The sequence below is a fragment of the Perissodus microlepis genome, chromosome 14 (genome assembly GCF_051167445.1).
Source record: "Perissodus microlepis isolate ML-2025 ecotype Zambia chromosome 14, ASM5116744v1, whole genome shotgun sequence".
Taxonomy (NCBI): domain Eukaryota; kingdom Metazoa; phylum Chordata; class Actinopteri; order Cichliformes; family Cichlidae; genus Perissodus; species Perissodus microlepis.
Window position 1 is genome coordinate 7,951,917 of NC_140474.1, and position 24,329 is coordinate 7,976,245.

At 37.9% G+C, this 24,329-nt stretch overlaps 1 protein-coding gene across 12 annotated transcripts in view; it reads right to left on the reverse strand.

The window, feature by feature from the left end:
* Positions 1 to 24,329, reverse strand: part of tenm4 (teneurin transmembrane protein 4) — a 146,138-nt gene that overhangs the window by 112,137 nt on the left and 9,672 nt on the right. The window lies entirely within an intron of this gene.

The following is a 24,329-nucleotide window of genomic DNA, read 5'->3' on the forward strand; positions in this document are numbered from 1 at the left end:
ATAAAGTTTACGGTGCAAGTCTCCCACAAATATTCTTTTTTATGTGCCACATAGAAATGCTGGGACTCCAGCATCTGTAAAAGTGGCAGGTGTCCCTCCATGAATTGTGTTGTTTATAAGTTACAAATCATCACCAGTTGGAAACGGAGGTTTCAAACAAATCTAGGACTACTCTGAACCCACAGAGATGATTAAAATCTGCAACATATAACTACTACTGCCAAACAGAACACAGAGTATAAGATCTACACAGAGAAGAACTTTAGGCATTCAGCTATGTGGTGCATTTTATTTTCTTGCCGTCAAGGACAAACTGTGGAAGTGAAAACAGAAGAAAATAAAGATAAAACTGCAAGACGTTGCTGTCTCAGAGAAGCACGACATAAATCAATGGGTATTAGTACAGTGGACAGCAATTTTTGTCATGTAAACATGACATTCGAAGTGACCACGTGGATATAAAAACATTTGATCACATCTACAAATGTCACTATGAATGGAAACCTTACAAAAATGCTTGATTACAGTTCACTCTGAAGCTCAGAGTAACCTGTATTTCTGCTTCATCCAAATGCATTGCCATGATAATTATATTTCACGAGCTGAACACCTTACCATTCATGCCACAGGGTTCTTTTTCAATTCTGCCTGCCTCAACACTTGACAATGAATTACTATAACCAAACGCAGGATGCAACTCACTGGACGCTAGAAGACGGCTCTCTGAACGAAAGATAAAAAACACACCAGGCAAATCTGGGAGGTTTAACTGACAATATGGCTGCGCTGTTCAGACATGGATTTTTTCACAAGATAAGCTCTTTATGAATACTGTATGAGATTTGTGCCGGACAGAACAGTAAACAATAATCCGTAGTGAACTATATTTGCCCTTTCTCCAAAAAAAAGTTTATTTTTCAAAGATGCCATTGTTGGTGTTGGGGCTTTCTTTTTGTACGTATTGACAGCTGAAAAGATCCTGGTGATTAATGACTTGAGGCCTCAATAGCAGGACCTCTGCCACATGGGGAGGTGGAGGGTTGTGGGGGTGGGGGCGTAGGGCGAATGCTCCCACTCTTCTGCCACAAGAGCACTTCAGCTGCTCCCAACATTTCAAATGCAGCCTGTATGAGTTGCTAATTTTTACCTTTTACTCGAGATCCTTGATGCTATGCAAATGTGAGGTACCAGACAACAAGCAGCTTTCTAAAGTTTCAAGAATGTTCTGTAAAGTGCATTGTTTTTGTTTCCTGAGAGCTGGGCTCAGTGCTTTGGCCATCTCTGTTCTGCACAGCCCTTCCTCCTCATTACTAATCGGCTAGTATGCAATGAGATGTAGTTTTGAGGCCATGGGAAACCTCGTGAAGTTTTTTCAAAGAGGCTAACAGACTATACACAGTGACAAATGACATGGGATGCAAATGTTCTCCAGTCTTGAAACCCTATCCACCTTAAATGCTGCTGTCAGAATTTTTACAAGGCCTATTTTTAAAGTGTTATTATCATCTCATGGTAGGCTCAAGGGAATGAACAAAGTGCCTTGAAGCACCGAAGGAGAAGGTTAATGAGGGTATTTTTACAAAGACTAAGAAAAGTTATTTACAAAGAACAGTTAAAAAGACATAACTGCCATGAACTGAAATCTCTAAAATGAAGATAATAATCAAGCTTTTATTCTAAAGACAAAGTTCTCCTAAAGCCTTAGATGCAGACCTCGAGCAGTGCCAAAAAGACGCTAACTGCATATCTATGGAATGATCCAAAATCAATTGAGGTCTCTCTGGATAGACAAAGAAATGATGGATGGTCTATTTTCCTCTTTAAAGCAATTGCAGACTCCACATTTTTCAATTACATTGTCTACAACTGACCAGGGTAGAGTCAGGTTTGTCTGTGGGTGTAAAGCAGATGTATAGCAGCTGTAAGCAGTGCAATAATGTGGTTCCACAGAAAAGGGCTTGCAGGGAGTATTCAATAATAAATGAATTGTCAGTTCAAGTCATCAGACACAGTGATGCATAAGGTCCTTGTTGAAATATCTGCTGAGAAGCAAGAACAGATTTAAAAATCATCTGACCCATTCAGTACTTCAAGGTGCATCGGAGATCACAATCAGCCAATACAACTTAGAATGAGCTACCATAGATAAAAGAAAGACCACTGGAGCTCCCGAAGAAAAAGTCACAATTAAGAAGTAATACTTGCAAATCCGCATAAAGTCATATTCAAAGTTCCTTCTTCAGGAACTGGATTTCACTGCTTAGGAAGAAAGGTTAAAACCAGCATAACTTACTGGAGAAAGGTTAGTGCTGCTGCTTTCAGACGGAACGTAACCAGCTACCAGCGACATGCAACCTGGAATATTAGCATGATAAAAAATACAGTTTTTAACAAACGGACTAGCCAGCTGTTCAAATCTTTTCCAGGGTTCCGGTTAATTTTAGTTCAGGCCATTTTTTACCTGGTTTGTATAGTCTTATTAATTCAGTGTTAAAAAGCAATAAACCTTGCCTCTATAAATCTTCACAGTTCTCCAGTACATCAGCGTCACCGCTCTTAAATGGTTACTCGGGTTAACTGATTTCTGCTTAGAAAATGAGTTACTGTTAAGTTTTGCCGAACAAACTGCAGTCAATTAATTCTGTATAATCAGCACATCTTAACTCCCCAAAACAAACTTACGCTAAAGACAACTCTTATGTGATTAAGTGGAAACTGCTGTAGCTGCAGGAGTTCCTTGTTCCAAAGGTAGTCTTTTGTCTTTCACAAAACCTGGCAAAGCAAAGCATAAAATAAACCACCTGTAGTTTATCTGTAGTGCAAAAGTAACTTAGTGAAGCTCATGTTAAAGCACTTGTTGAGGTTTTTGTCTGGAGGTTACTATGGCCATTGGTCCAGTGTCAGGAGTTAAATATGTGATCTAAATAGGTGGGAGGCAATTGGGGTACAATATAAATGCAAATGGGTCTGTACTATCCATCAAACAATTAGCAGCATGCTGAGAATTGCTATTCAGTACCGGTGCATATAAATCTAGCCTTCTCTCACAGCACAACCCTGTTTTCCATTATAATTAACTGCTTGCTGCTCTTTACATGTCATAGATTTTTCCATGCAGTATTCGAGACTAAATGGTAACATTCGTCACAGAGTAAAGACTTTGCAATTTTGGACCCTGAGAAAAAAAAATGGCAATGAGAAAATATTTCCAATATATTTGGTTATGGCAACAAAATGTTTGTTTTTCTATTGTTACAGAAACCCTAGGACAGAATTGTGATAGTGTCAATAATTTAAGATGCGCATCTCCCAGTGTGACTGCTGCCATGACCTACATCTACCGCCCGACCAGCCAACCAGGACAAAACAACATGCTGATAAACACAACATAGGCGCCATTGTGAATTACACAAAACAAACCTCAACTTAACATAATAATATGTTAAAATCTGCAAAACAAAATGTTTGTGAATCCAACAAAGAAGAAAATCTATTTGAGCCGTGGCAGCAGAAGCCGTGTTGCCTTGCATGATGTGTCCATCAGCTGTTATCACAACAGTGCCAAGTATGGAGCATGGAAGGAAAAAGCAGAGGCTTTGCATCCATGTGATGTAACCTACAATTCAGTTGGTATTATAACATTCCTTAAAATATCTCTGGTATTATTGTTATAGCACAGCCTAAACGCATTGAATTTAATATCATACTCCAGCACCTTAGAGCATTTTCACACAGTGTTTACCAAATTCCTTTGAGTATTTTCTGATGCAATTACAGATTACTTGCTTGTGAAATCTCTTAATTGATTGATCATAAACACTGGCATTTAAAGTTTTCCTCATGAGTGATGCTATTTTAAGATAATAGCTGATAAGTAACAGCCGGTAATGGCAGGTGCATGAAACAAAATATTTTAATGCAAATGTAATTTAATAAGAATATAAGTTTTAAGGCTATGTACTAAATCTAAATAATATTGCAACTGATCATTAAAATGTTAGAACTGTATTATCTGTAACACCTACTGTAAAGATACAATACTGTGCAAAAAGTCTATTTTTCTGTATACTTTGCTTCTAAGGCGCAAAGCTTTCTTGTCATTTATTTTAGGTTATCTTGAGCAATAGTTCTTCAAGTTTTTTTTCTTTTGACACTGGCTATTTTTTTCAGTCCAGTACTTGTAGCTCCCTATTTTCAGAGGGATGCTCTTTTTTGTTAAGCCTACAAATGACTTACACATTAAGAGAAAATTGGTAAAAAAAAAAAAAAAAAAATGTAAAAAAAAAAAAGAACTGTACCTGATATCTTCAGACACTTTGTTACTAGCTGCCTGTCATAAAAATGCATTATTTGGAGTTAAATCTTTTAGATACTACAGTTTGACAAGCATACAATAGCATTTTTGCACCAACAAAGGGATTCCCAAAGAGGTATGAGCCAAAAACCGGGCCTATATCAGCAGTCTGTGCTTAGAAAATTTGAGGAAACTGGAAAGATGGAGGACAAAAGAACAAAAGGTGGAAAAGCTCTGTTTTTGGGGCTGCATTTTAGCCAGTGGTGTTGGAAAATTTTTACAGGCTGATGCAACACAGACCACGATGATGATGATGAACACAGAAAAGTACAGTCAGATATCGACCAATCACGCATGTAAATCTTCTGACTGGCAATGGCTTACTTTTTTAGCATGATGATGATCCCAAACACACTGCCAATACAGCAAAAGCATACCTGTATAGAAAAACACACAATGGAAAACTATCATATCAATTATGGTTTGGCCTCCCTAGAGCCCATACCTTATATTTATTGAAGCAGTATGCAATTCCCTTGACAGAGGACAGAACAAAAGGCTGCCAACATCCAAAGAAGAACTTTGGAATACACTTCAAGAAGCCTGGAGAATTATTCCTTAGAAATATTCTTTATCACTTGAAGGAATGATAAGAAAACTTGTCTAAGGCAGTTCTGACTGTCTAGAAGAATAAAGGTGGTCATACCAAGTTTTGACTCTCAAGCTCATTAAAATAGCACAAATTCTGTTTCTGCCTATTTACTGTATCTTCATGTAAGTTTGCCCATGTTTTACTAAATCACTGCAACTATTTCCCCCTTAAAAGTTATCAGGCTAAAGCAGTGTATACATAAGAGATCAGGTGAAAAACTTTTACTTATCAAGTCACATAGTCAAATAATCTGTGACAGAAAGCTCACAACACTGCAGACAAACATCTACAGCTACAAGCAGCTCATAGTGCAGCTGAGAGGAAAATTGGGCAGGTATCAGTAACACTGTCTACAAGGTCTATTGAAAGCAAGAAGTGCTCCATGCAGGCTCCATTTATTTCTTTTCTGGAAAATTTTCACATGTTAAGACTCTATAGAAAAGCCTCCTCAGCCAACAGAAAGGTGTGTTTTCAATAGAGGAAAAAAGAGCTGGGTAGATGGGGTCGGGGGGCTGAATGGCCTGCCAAACAGATCTGAATTCAGTAGTGCTAATACAAGCTGTGGAGGAGAGGGGGCATAGTGGTGGTGGGGAGGTATCCTCCTTCCGGGATCAAAAGCGAGCCCCACCAGCGCATTAAACAGAATGCGTAAAAGCCTTTACATAAACAAAAGTAGTCTGGGACCAGTGCTGCAGCACGCTCCCTGCTGCTAATCACTCTAAGCAATTCAAGGTTTAGCCCTGACAGAAGGAGCAGGCAATGGAATAATGCTTTTAAACCAGCCCGGTAAATAACAGGGAGAAGCAGTCTATTTATTCACTTTACACCACTGATATACACTGCTGGCCTTGGCAAAATACAGAATGCGAAGATTGATTCAGAGTTCTGTACATACACATGTTAGGAATTAATGGAAAGACGGGAAATAATATGTTTTGGTAAGGTTTGCTGTAGTCCCGAAGAAAAAGCGAGACAGCAAATAAATGTGGAGTTCACGCAGGTTTGAAAGAGAACCTCTCCACTAGGCTGAAGTGCTCCGGTGGTGACCTGTCTCTCATTAGTCTGCGGACTAATGCTCATTACCCTGCAAAGGCTAGACCTGAATGATTTATAGTTTGGCCTGAAGTGAAACCAAAGCTAATACCAGCAAAGCAATAATCAACTTACTGTAAACGTCGTTGATATTTATTGTTAAAAATATTTGAGAATTTGCAGCTTTAGCCAGAGGAAGGTCTATAGGGCTGAAATGCTGCAAATAAATGATGCACTGAACACAAATATTGTGTAGTGCTAGTTCCTGCCTCAAGGAGTGATTCATCGGAATTACAAAAACACCCTTCTTCAATGCGTGGAGACTATGTGTGTGTCATAACACGGTTCAGAGAGGAGAACACATTCGATATCTGCTGCTGACCGCCTTCAAATACTGCATATAGAAAAATTAAAAAGTAAAATCTGTTAAGTAATAATTGTATTTCTAAAAACTGTTTATTTGGAACTACTCATATACCCTACCTAAAAACAATTTAACTGCAATATATTTAGATTAACTCCAGAAATCTCAGAGATGTACTGTATATTTTGCAGTACAAGAAGATTAAAATAAAACTAGACTGCCAGCTGCTACTCAAAAAAGGTTGTGAAGTTTTGTTATTATTATTATGGGGATGGGGGATTCTTGTGTTGACTTTTCCAAGATCAGCTTGCATGACTCAGTCTTTCCAACAGTGGCTGAGCCACAAAATCCCGTTGCAATACAATCAACAAACATCTTTCAGGTGACCTAAGCTTTCTGGCTATTGCAGGTCGCCTGTTATTTGCAACAGCGGCTGGCAACATTTGATGAAATTTCAAAATGTCTGAAATTAGCCATCTGAAATGTTTTAATCTATTTTTGTCTGTTTTAACTGAGAAAGTTAAATATGTAGCTATATTTCTAGTAATTTTAGCAGTCTGCACTGCAGACAAGAGCAATTCATTTTTATAAAGTGGTTTGATAAATGCTGTCTTAATATCAGCAGGCCTGATTAACAGTTTTCTGTTGTTTTGCTTAAATGAACTTGGCAGGTTGCTAACACCAGTAAGTTTTCTGCTTTCCTTGATCTCAGAATACCTAAATATATGTCTTGGCATCTCAAAAGTGTATTTTACTCTTCTAGACATTTACCTCAGCATGACTTGTCTTGTTCCAAAAATATTTTTCTATACAGAGCTGTCTTTGAATTGGCCTGAGGAGTAATTCAACTGATGCTGCTACTTAACATACAGTGCAAAAAAGGCTCTGAACGCTAATGTTTTCAACTTATTCCCAGCACTTTATTAGTGTACCATTTAACTACGAAAGTATGTCATTTGAAAGAGTGCAAAAAGCATAAAAAGCAGGGGGCTTATGTGCTCCTGAAAAATAATAATAAAATAAAATGGAAATCTAATATTTACAAAATGAGTCAGATTTGATCACACCTTTATGATCCTACAGTTACTGAATCCAAAAAGGGTGCACGAATAATGTTTAGCAACGTACCACACTCAAGTGTAAAATACATTAGCTGGCCAGTGTATTTTATCTGCCTATTAAGTAACATTTTTTTTCTAAACACAGAAATCTGAGTGCAAATAGACATGTCGATTATTGCCCCATCTATGCACATACAACATACAACAAAGAGCAAAAAAAATGTAATACAAAAACAAAATAAAAACTGCATCCAAATTTGTCTCAAGTGATCATTTCTATTTGGACTTCAAGTCTCCTGTAACTGTGCCAATACATATCTCCTTGTGCAGGGCTCAAAGAAAGCCTGTAGTACACAACATAGAGCACACTGTCAAATGTAACTTAAGTTTCTTCATAAAAGTAGCTCCAGCCTGTTGTCTATAATTGGAGCATTTAGGGCCATCCACTAGTAATCAGATCATCTAACCCATATTTTTCTTCAAAGTGCAATCCCAGCATCAAGCTGCACGTTGAAAATACCCTGCTCTGTTTTTTACTCTGTGACAGGTTGTTGGAGACGAGGTTAATAAACGGCCACCATGTTGCTCTTAAGGAGTGGAAGAACTCCCCGCAAGCAGAGTGTGAGGCAGTGCTCTTGTACTGCTGGATACCAATTACAATCTTTTCACACTGGGGTCCAGAGATTTCCTCATGATAACTCATGTAGGGACCGGACAAAGAACTGCACTGCAAACATCACAGACTTAGACTTTTGGGGGGGGTTTCTTTTTTTCCTTATGAAAAAAAATCCCATCATAGGCAGTGTAGTGGCTCTGCAAAGCTGAATTTCAGTGTTAGCAGCCCAAAAACTAATAGTTTTAGTCCATTTATGCAAGGATTTATATTCATTATATGCAGATGCATTCTCATCTTTGATCAAAGTACAATACTGAACCTTAGAAGGTGCTGTATATAATAAAAGCATCAATCAATCACATAAACTGCAGTCATTAGGTTTCTTCACAACAGCAATAATAAAGATCTTAGCTGCACTTTGCAAAATGAATCAGCTCGAGAACATGAGACGCATGCCATAACCTGATGCACAACAAGAAGCATACACGACCGTGTTGAGACAACTAAATCTGCAGCTGTTCAATATCAACAGTAAAAAATCAGCACATGCAGCAAAGCTAGACGAAGGGTTCCTGCATAGCAATGATCTTACTCTTAAGTGCTTAACTGAGTCATCTCCACAAGCCCTGCTTTGACAACCACACACCTCCCACATCTCCCATCTCAGCAGCCTCTGGGTGGGGCTAATCACCCTGTAGCTTCATCATCGACCGGATGACAGCTCCGGCTATAAAGATGCAATGTTTTAAAAGGCGTGGCTGCTGCAGTGGCCTACTGTAAACAGAAGGCACCCATTTTCTAGAGCTGAAAACAGAGCATTACAAAATTGCATTAAAAAAAAAATCAATCTCTAATAATACTGATCATGAAGAAAGAAATCCATTCTCCCATCCTCTCGGTGCAGACAAAAATTCTAAGAGGATTTTCTTGGGGCACTAGGAATTTGCATATGTTGATTTGCCCTCAACTGATTATAACATGAAATGGCTGAAGGGTAGTTTGGCAGTGCTGTGTTGACCTGCACAATCCCCTTTCTCTGCCTCTAAGGCACCAGAGGTTTGCACTCTCTGATCCCACCGGCTGAACATTAGACAGTGCTGAGGCCTGCAAAAAACCCTCATGCACAAAGGCCTGTGCATTTTCTTTTTTGGCTTATCTATTATCAGTCCTTAAAGCAGCTTTTATTCTCCAGCGAAAGCCCTGTGTTATATGTTATTAAAACAACAACAACAAAAATCTAAATCCCATATGTATTGTCTCTTTTTTTAAGCCATTTTGATTGTTTGCGCATAAGAGGGAAATGCCCTTTCATCTATCAGGCCAGGGCACTGCATCCTCTTATATATAAATTTAATTCTCCGAGTAAATTAGGATTGATCACTACAGCTCTAGGCCACAATCAGCGTTTGTAATTTAATAACAGCTCGGCCCTAGACAGAAAAGGATACTTCCATAAATAAAACCATATGAGAGCCAGCAAGTGCCTGTAATATTCGGAGTACATTTGATTACCATCTCTCTCTCCACAGGTGTGCTTTTAGCCTTCTATCTTCAAAGACTGCCAGTCTGATATAATGCCACACTATGTGCATCTTCACTGTTGTTTTCCTGCACTAAAGGGTTTTACATCATACTTGCATCAGCGGATGTGAGCACCCCATGCTGAAGTCACTGCTAAGCAGGCAATGCCCATGGAAGCCAGGCTGAGGTGATCCCAGTGAGACAGAATCTGTCAGAAGCGCCGTGCCCGTCGACACCCAGGGTAATAAATTACCCAGAATTAACACGTCAGCCTGCGCTCCACACAGCAGCTGCACTCGGCTCACACCATGCTGCTTAATGGATCTATTAACCAAATGGATACAGGGGTGCACTGCTTCCAGACTTGGATATTAAGTTATTGTAAAGCTACCAAAATGTAGGCTGGCAGAGTCTGTGTACATGATTGGTTAAGAATATTATTTATTATGAGAATTATTATTTTAATTTATTTTAATCTAGTTTAATCTACTGTTTTATTAATATCTTTTTCTCTTTGTGAGGTGACCTTGGGTTTTAGAAAGGCGCCCTCAAATAAAATGTATTATTATTATTATTAGTTATGAAATGTATCAAGGTTTGGTCTTCACTGATGCTTGCACATTCTTTTTCAGCATGCTACCTTTGGTGGGTAGTTATAATGTCCTGCGCTTCAGTCAGAAAATCTATGCAAAAGTACACTAAAAATAGCAGCATGCTCAGAGGCCATCTGCAGTGTTCCCTGTGTCACCTGTTTGGGAATTCCTCTGGGATGTGTCTCTTGGCCTTTAAGGACATACTTTGCTATTGATGTCAATCACTGATGGCAGGGGATATTTAGCAGACAATTCAAAATGCCCACTGCACAGTCTGTACCTGCTTGGCATCTCTGGCATGCAGCCAGTACTGTGACATGTTGACAGCATGGCACACGGCACCAGGCAATTTTTGACCAGAGCTCACTCATCACAAAAAGTAAATAGAGATAAGAAAGAGAGGCTTCATACACCTCTCGTTTCTTTTTGGAATTCCTGACTGTGGCACAGGTGGTAGACACTAAAGAAAACACATCCTTTGTAAAAGAATAAACAAAAATAAAATAAAAACTGAGACTAATACTTTATTCTGAATAAAATGCCAATTGTCTTTTATGGGCTACAATAACTCCCACTGCTTTAACTTTCTGCTGTTGGGATAGCAGTATCATTTCTTCCTCCTCTTTCTCTTTCTTTCCCACTTTTTGCATATTTTGCATGCATCAAGGAAAAAGACCTCTGGAGTCAAAATGAAATTTTTATGAGTGAGAATGCATCAAACCTGAAAAGCAAAGATGTATGACTCTTGAATGATAAAACCTTACTGAAAAGTTAGGCACAGCGATAGAAACTTTTGCAATGTTAAATATGTCATTTAAATTACTTGATGCCCAACGTGGACGGGATTAATCACCAGTTATCCAAGGCTGCGCTCCCCATGCTAATGCATTCCTTGATAATTCTGACTGCAGTACACAGAAGTATTTGATCTGATTTCTGATGTTTCCAGGTCCCGATAATCAGCAGCAAAACAGACTTTGCACTCTACTTGGGTTCTCACTTGAAAATGACTCAATAACTCTGATGTGTAACATTATATTTGCTACATAGTTTCAAAGATTTAATCCAAACATAGTAAAAAGTCCAAATAAATCATAGATTCTAATTAAAGACTACTTTCAGTAGCATCAGTATAAAAAAGCAGTATGGCACCTTTCCTGTGGGCATGTCTCTCAAAATACTGCCAACCTCACCCTAGTTTGAAGGGTGTCCAACCACTGCTGCTAGTCAGACCACATCCAATTTGTGAGTTATTAAGTGGCGATGAACTGCGATTAAAACTGGCTTTTCTGAAAGAGCAATAACTGCGAGAGAAATGTAGCCATGGAGACCAATTCAAAATTTGAGTACCGAAGACCCAAAGGTTTTATATTCATTTCAGATTAGTGACCAACTTTAATACAGTTCCAAGTTGTGTTTCAAAACACATGTACTCGCTTGGCTCCATTTCAAGTGCAATCCACAACTCAGGCTGACTCAATTCACCAGTCAAGCAAATGTCAAGAACTAAAACAGGTCAGAATAAATAACAATCCAGTACCAATTAAATATCTAGAATAAACAAAATAACACCCTAATGATTTGACATCATGATAAGCATTATTGGTTAAACAAAACCTGTTTTTAAATTATTTTGCATTGAATGAAAACCTTAAAAGACGAAAAAAAAAATCTAATTTTACTAGATCGTTTTTTTTTTAAATTCTTTTAGGTTGTGTTGCAAGTTAAATGAAACAAATTGAGGAAAGAAAATATTGGCATGCTGGGGTTGAAAATTATAATCTGCACTTCACAGAAGACAGAAAAAAGGTAATTTTATTTTATGTTTACACTTAAAAATAAATCTAATACACTCAGCATCTAACAATAACACTTAAATGTGTTTTAGAGAACATCGGAAATAAACTTTGTCCATACCAAACTGATGACGGACATCACAGTAAAACTTTCCCTTCTGAATGCAGAAAGTGAGTACCATAAAGGCTGAAAAGAGAAAAGACCTGCTCAAGAGCACTCATCATGCCCCCTTTTAAGTGGGGTCAAGAAAGACCATGTAGAGTCATGAGCATGAGCCCTCACCAAAAAACCCCACTCTTACCAAGCATACCATGCAGCATGTCTTTCACACAAAGACCAGGCTTATTCCTTTGCACTCATGGTGCTCTCTCCTGGAGCCTCTTCTGAGGTGGACCTGCTTAAAGTTTAATGGGAAAGCTCATGCAAATAGAAGACCTGCATGAAAAACATAAACTCTCTGCTCAGGATGTGACACAGTTAGGAATACATTACAACGCAGGACAGAAAGATCTGCAGGCAAAGGAAGAAGTGAATAAAAATACTGAACAAATAACACTTAATTGAGGTCAGTGTGATTGAACGCTGCAAGGCTAGGATGGCTTTAGCATAGGTTCCAGATGGCAGGCTGTTATTTCACTGTGCCCTGCTAATACTGCAGGATTCGATGCTGGTAACCTGAGTGTCCCCTGGGCCCCCTGGCTCCTCCACAGCACTGAAATCAGGGCCAAGCTCCCTTCGCTGCTTCTCTGCAGGTTTACTCAACTTTGAAAAGGGGTGTGTTTGGATATAGTAGTGGAGGAGGGGTGTGTGTGTGTGTGTGTGTGTGTGTGTGTGTGTGTGTGTGTGTGTGTGTGTGTGTGTGTGTGTGTGTGTGTGTGTGTGTGTGTGTGTGTGTGTGTGTGTGTGTGTAGGTGGGGGTAGTGCAGTGGTGCTGGAACAAAGCATGTTAACACCATCTCTGTGTTTAACAAGTTCTGAAACAAGCAGGGTTTTTCCTCCAAATCCTCATTGGCTGGTGTTTCACCACTCCATGGCACAGGAGAGAATCCTAGAGTTTATACTTCTCTTTCTTCTCCTTTGCTGCTTTTAACTGACTGGGAAATACTCATTGTATAACTTAAATGTCTAAGACTAACATTTAAATATTACTCACTGCTAATTCCTTAGCATCTTTGGAAATGACTTTAAATCCACTGCATTCATGTGCTTTGATTTTTGTGTTGAGATTAAAAAACATTTGAGAACTTGGTGACATTTACGGCAACATTTTTATTTATCAAATTTCTGTTATTTTCTTTAAATTTAATACAGCTGTATGTAGACACTGGCTCTATGCAACATAGAACCAATCTATAAAAAAGTAAATAGAACATTAGGTAATTATTTTATTACTTAGTTTAAATGAACTAAAACTTGTTAACCTATTGCTTTATTTGTCAGGAACCAGAAACTGAATTAATAAATAAAGAGATACCTTGTACTAGAATTAGATTGTTCATCTCTGCAATCCCTTGATGACGAATGCAATAATAAATGTTACATTTCAAAACATGCTAATGGTACTTTAAATGATTCAAGGATAGATGAGGCATTCCTAATCAGTCATGACCCAAGTTCAGTACTCAAGGAGGCAGACTGCTACGTTTGCAAAAGCACAATGTATTTCACCATTCCCAGATAGCTGCCAAATGTACGAAGCTAAACATAATTATTGTACGTGAATGATACAATGATACAAAAGAAACAGTAGAAACAAATCTGTCCCAAGAGTCAGAACGTTAAAAAGAAAATACTTCAAAGTCATCAGAAAATATATTTTGTAGCACAGTACAGTGAACGACCATCCAAATAAAACGAAACATATAATGCAATCAGAAGGGCAGCCAGTTATTTTCTCATTCATATGCAAACAGAAAAAAGGTGGTATGGTGCTACCTTCCCCCTGCCAAATACACAACCTGGTTGTAAAAACCTTGTAGAGCTTTTAAATGCTGTAAATGCAAACACAGCAGCATTTTCATATTTATATGTACATCTCTCATACGTATCAAGAACAAAAAGTCTCACCAGATATGTTGTTTACAGATTCTGCCCCAGTGGATGTTCTTGTAAACAAAACAAAAAGGCTCAGAGCATGAAAATGCCATTCACACAAGGAATCTGCTATGGCATTTTTATTATATGCATGCAAGACAGGGGTCAACCCAAATAGATTTAGCCCTGTGGTGCTGACGGTTGCTGAACAGGATATTAGAGGAGGCAAGTGCTTAAAAAGACCTAACAATGAATGGTAGATGTTTTCTATGTCATATCAACTCTGGAATAATTTAAAAATTGTACAGTATTGTACAATTTTTTTTTTTTCTTTTTTCTACATTAGCTGATTTTCAGTTTCAGTTTGTTAAGCCATTTAACACTGACCTGGAAATTATTCATGCGTAAACTTTGGTACTATAAGCCTGCCACAAAAATGCATAATTGGCTCCAGTCTGTTTAGTTGAATCTATGAAAAATGGCACAGATAACAGAGTTTGACAGAAAAAGAACAGCATTTTGCATCAACGAGGTGAAAAGTTGGCATATGTGCAATGTGTTCTTAAAAATAAAATAAGAAAACTGTAAAACTGCAGGAAAAAAAATCCAGCAAAGTCCTGACACAGGACCTAAGAGATACAACTGGCCCTTTGGTTGGTCCAGCTAATATTTGCAGTCAGGCTATGTATGGCCATCCAAAATACTGACTTTCAAGCTCATTAGAATTGTAGAAAGTCACCTTTTGCATTATATACTGTATTAAATTGCTGCGGCTATTTTATATTTTCCAGGCAAAATATAAAGAAATAAGGGAAGGCTCAAACTGTTTGCACAGTAAAGTATTTGTCTGTAAAGAACTACTTGTGGGTTCGGTGATATGCAGGTATGTGCAGTTTATTGTGTATATAAAAAAAAGACTGGGTCTTCCTATATAGTGTGTATTACAATACATGTATTTTCTTGTAGTCACCACATAGAAAAGAACCAACCATGACAACAAAACAAAACTAGTGTAGACTATTTCCCATGAAAATAAACACATAAGAAATTTTCATATGAGCGGATTGCGATTATGGTTCAGCATAGCTTATTTATGGTTTCAGACAAGTGATTTGTCTAAAATATCCAACAACTATTTATATGAGAACTCACTGAGTTGAGAGCCATGATCTGCTCGGTTTTAAACTTGCGATGGCCAGACCACTGTATTCTTTTCATAACAGCCTTGTTAATCATTTTCTTTTCAAGTAGGGCTGCCACGATTAGTCGACTAGTCACGATTACGTCGACTATCAAAATCGTCGACGACTGATTTAATAGTCGACACGTCGTTTGAAGCTTTGTAAGATCCCAAAAGACGCAGGAATAAGTAGTAGTATTTAAGAGTGTAATAATGGACTGAAACAGAAGATGGCAGCACTGCATGTACAATGATGCCAGCTGCGTTAATCCCCGAAGAAGAAGAAGCAGCTCTGTCCCAGAATTCATAGCGCAGCCCAGCTCAGTTTCCAACAATGGCGGCAGCTAGTTCGTTTTAATATTATTCTTATTATTCTTTCTGGGTCACAAAATAAACGTTTAGCATATTTTCAGGCGAGAATGTAACTGTGTAAACCTCAAATATCTGCTCAGTTTATCAAGACACCACATATTTTCAAAAGCGCTCCGACGTTTTCGGAGACGTCTGTTACCCACTAGCTCGATAGTTAGCCGGGGGCAAGGCTCACTAGAGCCGGTAGGAACACCGGACTCCCGGCAAATCGTTTTCAAACCCACCGCCGTCTTTCGCTACTCAGGTTAAACATATATAAGTCACTTAGATAACTTAAAAATGTTATTGTTTGGCTTTTTTTTGTATTTTATTTGTTCCTGAGTAAATCGGTTTGGCTGAGATTAAAGTTATAGTTTTTACACAGATGAATAAACGTCAAGCAGACAGCTGATTATCAGAAGTGTGAGATGCTCAAGAATATACTCCGGTGTCCCGTTATATTTTAGATAGCAAGGAGTTTATTAAACTTCACCGAAACAATCTGCAAATTTCATTCAAATTTAATAAACTATCATCTTGTCTTTATTTTTAGTTAGCACATACCTAAACACTTAAAGCTGTAAGCTAATGATAGTTATATAAGAGCAGATGCTGCTGGTGCAATAAGCTGTAGGTGTACATCCAATGGATGCATGATCTGATTAGTTGACTAATCACAAAAATAATCGGTGACTAGTCGACTATCAAAATAATCGTTTGTGGCAGCCCTATTTTCAAGTTATTTAAAATTGGTGAAAACTTTCTGCAACACTGTTCACAGCCCACACGGTGACATGAAGTCCTTGAACCGACGTTAACAAATAAAAATAAATCACTGAAACAGGAGTTATGAGCCTGCCAGATGACAACAATAAATAATTGCTGCTATAGGTCAACTTGTGTTCTACACAACAGCGGTTTCATTTTTACTATGACTTTCTTCTAACTCAGCATACCAGGACCGTTCCCAGTCATGATCTAAATCACATAAGCTCCTCTGTGTGTTCAAACACATGCAAAACTATTCAGGCACATATAGCACTCCTCTAAATAAAGCGGCTGAGAAGAAAATAAAGGGAACTAAAGGTCTGACTCACACCAACATTAGTCTGCACAGAAGTTGCACTTTGAGCTGAGCGTTTTCATTTTTGTCCTCATCTCACACTCTTTTGCACTTTCCACATTTTATTAGCACATATTTCTTCAGTGCACTCTTTAGAGGAGCATCCATATAGTGTTGTGACCAACACGTCTTTGTGAGAAATTTACATGTTTTAGCACCATCTGGTCTTTATTGTTTCTGGGAGTCTGCCATGTTTTAAGACTTCTAAAAGAGACTGACCTTGGGTGACTGCAGCATACAATCAATTAACAGCTCAGCTGCAACAATAAAAACACAGTTTCACAGAGAAATTATGCATTAATTAAAACATAATAGTGAATGCATTAATTAAAATATTATACTGAATGCACGCTAATCTTTGTAAAGTGAGCGAAAGCACTTAGGAAGAAGCGACGATAAAATATTAAAATAACATGCATTAAATTCATCACTGGTTAAAACGTGCAAAGTTATGTTTGTGTTATTGACACTTGTTTTACATTTGAAGTGGAAATCATAAAGGCAGATTAATTAAGAGAAGAGCTGATTAAATCGGATGTATGAGAACTGTGATGCTACCGTATCATGGATAGTGATGATAACTGGGCGTAGTTGTGGTAATCGTGGAATAGCAGATTCATCAAACTACTGGTTGGTCCATGAGTATAATTAAAAAAGGAAAAAAAGGGAAAAAATATAAAAGGAAAAAAGAGGAATGCAAATCCCTCTGCTTTAAAATGAGCCCAAAAATCAAGTGAGCATTTTCACCAAGTTGTCATTTTACACAACACTGCATTGAACAAAGAGAAGCTGAGCAATACAGACACAAGGCATTGTGTGGGTGGCACAGTGGGCAAGAGGGAGAGACAGAGAGTTGCCAGCGCTCTTTTACTACTGATTAAAGCAGATCACTTTTTCTTAAATACTCAGAAATTAAAGGACAAAATTGAGGACAGTCAGATTATTTAGTTTCCTAACATTAAACCTAGGGCTGTTCGATATAACGAAACTGTTTACGGCAATATTTTGTCATCGTTTTGATGGTCACTGTAGTGGCTATATTGATTTCTTAAAGTTCTCTCTTTCTCTTATATTTAATATAACCACACTACTGACGGACAAGCGCTTGTTTTTATGCGTTGTATGTTAGCAACAACCGGTAAAACCACCGCGTGTCCGCTTGTTTATTTTCCACATAAACCTTTCACAATAAAGCTCAAGATCCTGTTGAGACTTTTCAAAATAAACTGAATCATGTGAAAGATGCAGAGTATTTACGGATGAAAAGTAAAAAAGAGCCGCCAGGTGCTAAAAAAATAAACCTTAGACTCAAACAGAACAGGCTTTTCCCCGCAGCACGCTGTATAATAAATACTCACAAAGAAAACGGCGGCCGTTACAACCTATGTCTAAAAATGTATCGTTTCATGCATCAGTTAAAACACTCGACTCCAGGTACGCGACGCAAAGCTGGAAACACTTCACGCAAGTCGAGCTGCCCGAGATTCACAGAATTTACAGAAAATGTTGCATTTTTGTGATTTATATCATTATCGGACGATAGATGTCTTAATATCGGGATATGAGATTTTGGTCATATCGCACAGCCCTAATTAAACCAATTCCAAACAAGCAGTACATGTCACAGGAATTGCGCACCGTGTGGCTTATGTTAACACTTATACTTGCAATGTGACATTTTGGCAACACAGTTCTAGATCAATGTCTATTGAACATGTTTTGGGAGCAGACAGCTTCCAAAGCTTGTTGTTCAGCTGGAACACCCCACAGCCAGGAGCAGCTAAGTAAGGAGTGACTTTACCAACAGCTTTAAGATAAGAATGGTGCAACATGGGTGTCACTTTAGATCAAGAAGCTTCATCATATATAATCTATCATGTTATACCAGAGCATACGCACAAATGGCATCACCTCTAAACCAGTAGTTTTGTAGGCTGATAGAATTTTTTTTTAAACTGCAAGAATCTTACAGGAACATTCATAAAGTGACATCAGGTAACTGTGCACACATATCACTCATTTTCACTCACAGCTTCTGGGTCTGCCATCTCTTTTTTACCAGAGTGAGAGAGTGCTTGGGGTTCTACTATTTTGCAGTGCCACTTTATGATTTAGGCTGATAGGGTGCATGTATTTTTACATAAAAATACTCTCTGCCGTTTTAAAGCAGATGATTTCGAACTGGAAGAGGCTGTGAGGGCACTCAGTAGAGTTAGTGGGTTTGAAGTGCATTGAGCAACTCTGTTGATCTACAGTGTTAATGCATGCATGCTGTGGCAACCCCCATTACTTATTCAGCAGTGCACATGTACTACATATAAAAATGACAGCAAAATACTTTAGCCTGCAAATAGGATTTCTGAAAATGCAAGCTGGCTGTGAAATTAGGAATAAGCTCTCTGATCCAAGAACACATTGCATTATTGTGTAAAAGGTCATGTGTCGGTGCACAGGACCATCAAACGATTTTTATGATCAGTAACTTCCTTCAGCAGGAATTGCAGCAGCAATTTTGAACATAACTTACGATGTCTACTAATAGTTATATGTACAAAGAAATACGTGTAACTGTAAAACAATACTCAAAACCCGACATACCAGTGATGGTGAAAGTTTCTTTCTTTTCTGGAAAAGCAATATCACAAGTGGGTGCAGTGTCTTCACAATGTTCCAAGAGCCATGCAATAAAATGACAGCACAAATACAAAAACATTTGTTGACTAACCACAGCTGCTGTTACTTTTGATGCAGTGATTTCACACTTAAAAGATTTCAGGTGAGGTATCATTTAACCTGAGTGACTAGTGACTCTGCATACAAAAGGCACTTTTAATCAGACGTCACTCTGATCCACTGCTTATGATACAGCATAATCCAAGAACCGCGTTTCCATATGCTGCGCGAAAGTCCAATTTCTAAAAGTAAATCCAGAAGCAAAGCTTTTGAGTCAAACAGCTTTCATCTAAGTCTACCTCAATACTGCCAGAAACAAAATACCACAGAAGCAGTTAATCGAAGCTCTGCAACCGCATACTATTGCAATGCATCTGTCATGATATGTTCTCAAATGTATTTTTTTGAAACATACTATTGCTTTAAACTTTTTAACTGGTTAACAAAAAGTCCTATTGTGCAACAGATTTTTCTCTAAGAAAATACTTAATAGCAAATGGAGTGTATGTGTATGATGCAGGGATCTCTGCGAGGGAAAAATGAGTTCAGTCACCCAAACAAAATATTATCTTCCTTGTAAAGTGGTTGTGAATTTCTTATTTAATAGTTTCAACAATAGAAATGTTGACGACTGCTACACAAGACTCCTCTGTGTGCACATACAGTCAATGGAAAAAGGTTTTTATAGGACTCTGTGCAGTACTTTGAAAAGGTAAGTACACTGCGATTCAATAGCATGTAGAACCACCTTTAGAAGCAATTTCTTGAAGTAATCATTTCCTTTATGTTTGCATCAGAGCCTCACATCATTGTGGAATAATTTTGACCCACTCTTCTTTACCTCTTATTGAGGTTTACAAGCATTCATTACATTATAAGCACAGCTCTCTTAAGGTTCTGTCACAGTATTTCAGTCGTTGATATCTTGAGTTTTAGTGGGCCACACCTCGACTCTCTTCTTTTTTCCGATTTGCTGGTGTGTTTGGGATCATCGTCCTGTAGCGTTATCCAGTTTGGGCCAAGCTTTACCTGTTGGAAAGATTCCCTCATGTTTGATTCTAGAATGCTTTGATACTTTGAGTTCATGGTCGACTCGATAGCTGCAAGGTGCCAAGGTCCTGTGGCTGTGCAAAAAGCACAAAGAATCACTCCTCCACCATTGTGTTTGACAGTTGCTATGCGGTGTTTGTGCTGATATACTGTGTTTGGTGGTGCCAAACGTCTCCACTTTGCTCTTGTCTTTCCAAAAGACATCGTTCCAGAAGTCTTGTAGTTTATTCAGATACAACAGGAAGCAGTAAGCATGTAGTTAGTCTTTCACAGGTTTACATAGACGCCTGTATATGAATATGTAAAAATAAAGTATGGAAAGTGTTTTTGTATTGTTTTTCTTTTTCTAAGCATAACAAACTACTGAAAAATAATATTTTAGTTTTTTTAATGAAATAAAAATGAAAATGTATGGTTTTCAAAAAGGCAAAAGGTAACATAAATCTAATGCATTTTGAGTTTGACATTTGACTCTAAGCTCTGTTGCTTCCAGCTAACTGGGGGGATTTTTTTCACAGCCACAACACTGCATGCCACACTAAGTTCTATTTACACTGCATCCTCACAGTAGGGGGTGACAACCATGATGTCACATAATGATCCCGGCTTGGGAAAACTATCACGCCATGATGCGTTGTGTGGGCATCACGGGGTATAGATTGGCACATCTTTATCTAATTATTAATCTGATTATTTACTTCTGCTCCAGAGTAACGTGGGAGTCGATGTCCTTTTGAATTTGTTTTTTCCTTGCATTTCCAGTTAAACAGATAATAGCAAATGTTCTGATGTATGACAATTCAACCTACTGATTGAGTTGTCATGAAATACTGTAAAAGCCTAAGGGCTTCGAAATAAAAGCCCTCCACTGGAGAACCACTACAAAGCTTTTGTTGTAAAGCTGAAAATGATAAATTGTGGAGTGCTGACTTTTTTAAAAGCATCCAAAATTGATATTTTAGTACATTCATTGCTAAATCAATAAATACAACAAAGAATAAGTGAAAGAAACACTTCACCAAAAAAAATGTTTGTAGTTACAGAGGGTACATGTTTCGGACAAACAGCATTACCAAATTGAGCAGCTCGCAGCCCTTTTAATGAAAACAATCACATTGCAATGTCTGCACTGTCATTATGGTTGCTTTGTGACTGACACAGTATGTGGATCTAGCCACATGAGCATCTGCCAATAGAGGATTTGCAAGAGTTCTTAGAAAAGACAGAATGTCCATTCAGTTTGAACATAGTTTACTTGTACACAAACTGCTTAGTTCCACAAATGTGCTGTAAATGGGTTGAGTCCTGCAGGCCTATTTATACACTATATATACAGCACACTTATATATTTTTTACAAGACAATACAAAAAAAAATCTACATTTTTATCTTGACTCAATAAAAAAACAAATACACTGAAGTACGAAACAGATCGTAAAGGTTCTACTGTATGTTCCGTAATCACTATGCACGCCTACTCCAGTAGAGTATTAAGAGCTACATGGTAAGTACTATATGTGCTCCTGTATAGGATTTGGATTTGCTTGCCTAGACAACTTGGCAAGGTAAGTATTCCCTGAGGTCTTAAATATCACAGCTTTGGTTGATTATTTGAAAAGAACTTCAAACTAGCAGGTCTAGTCAAATTTGCTCATTTACTAGTCTACTTTGATGATTGCTTATATAATTAGTGCAACACCATTTTGTATGATACAATGTTGACCCCGAGTGCATCTGAAAAAATGACTTCTTCCAGATAGGTCATAATTACTGAGAAAGATAAGCAATTTTATAATAGCCAAGCCATATTAAAAACCAGATTTTCATACAGGAATTAAATAAGTTGACAATAAAGCTTTTTGTCAACTAAATTATACCCTCATCTTGAATGTTAAAGTGCTTAAAATCAAAGCTGCTCAAATTTACACCTTGGCACACAGGAATTATCTCCTCACTAGTGTGAAATGCCATTAACACAAATACTGTGGTTAAGCATAAGCCTGCAGAATGATGCTATTGCATAATGGTCATAGCTGTTGCCATATTGAAGTCATGTACGTATATGCAATAGTTTAATTTAGATTAAAACATGTCCTATTCATAAAGGAAATGGTGCAGTTACAGGTCATTAACAACAATGTCACTTGATTCAATAACAATGATGTGCCATAGTATGGGAAAAATTGATGTGCCGATTAATAGAAAGACACATTATATCACAATATATATATATTTCTTATTAATGTAAAAGTGATATTTTATTATTCCGTGTCAACACAGCATTTGGATAAAGTGCTTGGGGGGAAAACAACCGTTTAAATAACACACACACGAACACACTATATGTGTATACTCCTCTATATTCCTTTTTATGCCTATCAATATCACTTTCATGGTTTAATTTTCGCCTCTGTTGTTCTAAACTCTCAATAAAACAACATCTGCATGTAGGCTACTGTAGCTCGTGAAAGAAATACAAACAAAGCAAATGCTTTGCATCTACGAGCATGCCAAAGCGCTGTGTTGCTGCTTAGTCTTTGCTGCATACAACAAGTGCATCTTGGCAGAGCAATGTCAGCAGCAGCCAAAATCTTCTATTCTTGTCTACATTGTTGGTTCCATTATTCTTCCAGTTAGGCAGCCATGTGGATAAACAGGCCACTGTAAGTTTCAAGTGCTCCGATAACAGTAAAAATACAAGCCACAATAACCAGATTGCAGACACTTTCACGAACATAAGTCAGACACAGGGTAACAAGTCACATTAGTAAAACATGTGTTTGTGTCAAGTAGTCCACTGTGAAAATATGTTTGCAATCACAATGGCTAATGCAGCTTGTAGGTGATCGCATAAACACATGTCAATCAATGTTTACAAAGCTTCTTACAGTGATTTATGTATTTTGTTGGTTACTGTAAAGTAAATAAAACTCACACCTGTATTGTTTTCTCTATTTGAATTTTGCATGGGACAGGTCAGCAAACTTAGCTTCCATTTTTAGTGATGACGTTTCATTTTTGAACAATGAGACCTGTCACTAAATGTCATCTTACCACTTCCTTGCCATCTCGTCACTCTTTTCACAACTTGTCACATTGAAGCCCTGTCTGTGACATGAGCAAACTGCTAGCTTCCTTCCAGGCAGGCTAGTGGGCTTTATTAATATTTATAGAATAACAGCTTAAGGCCATTCCCCTTGAGAGCTATCACTCCACTTTGCTGCCTAACACTTGCAAAATATATTGACAACTTCTTTTCCACACTTCCCTGCCCCTGAAATACCCCCAATGCGGGTGCAATATGCAGCAGGTTTCAAAAATGCCAGTTTTCTGAAGGAACAAAGACTTTTAGTGCCATTTGATTTAAAAAAAACTTGCAAATCTGTGGAATCTGAATTCAGTTTGGAAGGAAAATTTTAAAAGGGACTGGGTTCTTTTTTTTTTTTTTTTTTTTTTCTTCAAACAATCATAATGTTATGTCACGGATGTCACGATGATGTCTGACTGGGTGATGAAAGAAAGCGCTGCTGACAGGACTTTGATGACTCAGATATAACCAGCCAGTTTCAACCAGTTTTCAGTCAGAAGTTTGGACCAAGAACTTTATGGCACAGAAAATCTTCCCATGTAGTTAAACTTCAGGAGCTACAAAGCGGAACCTTGACACCAAGTGACACTCGCAAAGACAAAATTAAAATCAAAGGGGATTGTTTCCTTCCTGAAACAACATCAGATTAGTTGGATTAATAAGACTCAAAGAAATTAAAAGATAATTTCACCAGTCCTTTCCCTAAATAAATGTTTCCAGAGCTCTACTGATGGCTACAGGCAGACTATATAACCTCATGGTAAGCGTTCCCCAGGCATACAAAGGTAAATAAAACTGCGTTCAGGTAGCAGCTGGCAGTAAAGCCCACAGTGCTCTTCTTATCCATGAGCTGAATTAACATACTTTTAGGCTCTTATCCATATGACACTTAAATATTATA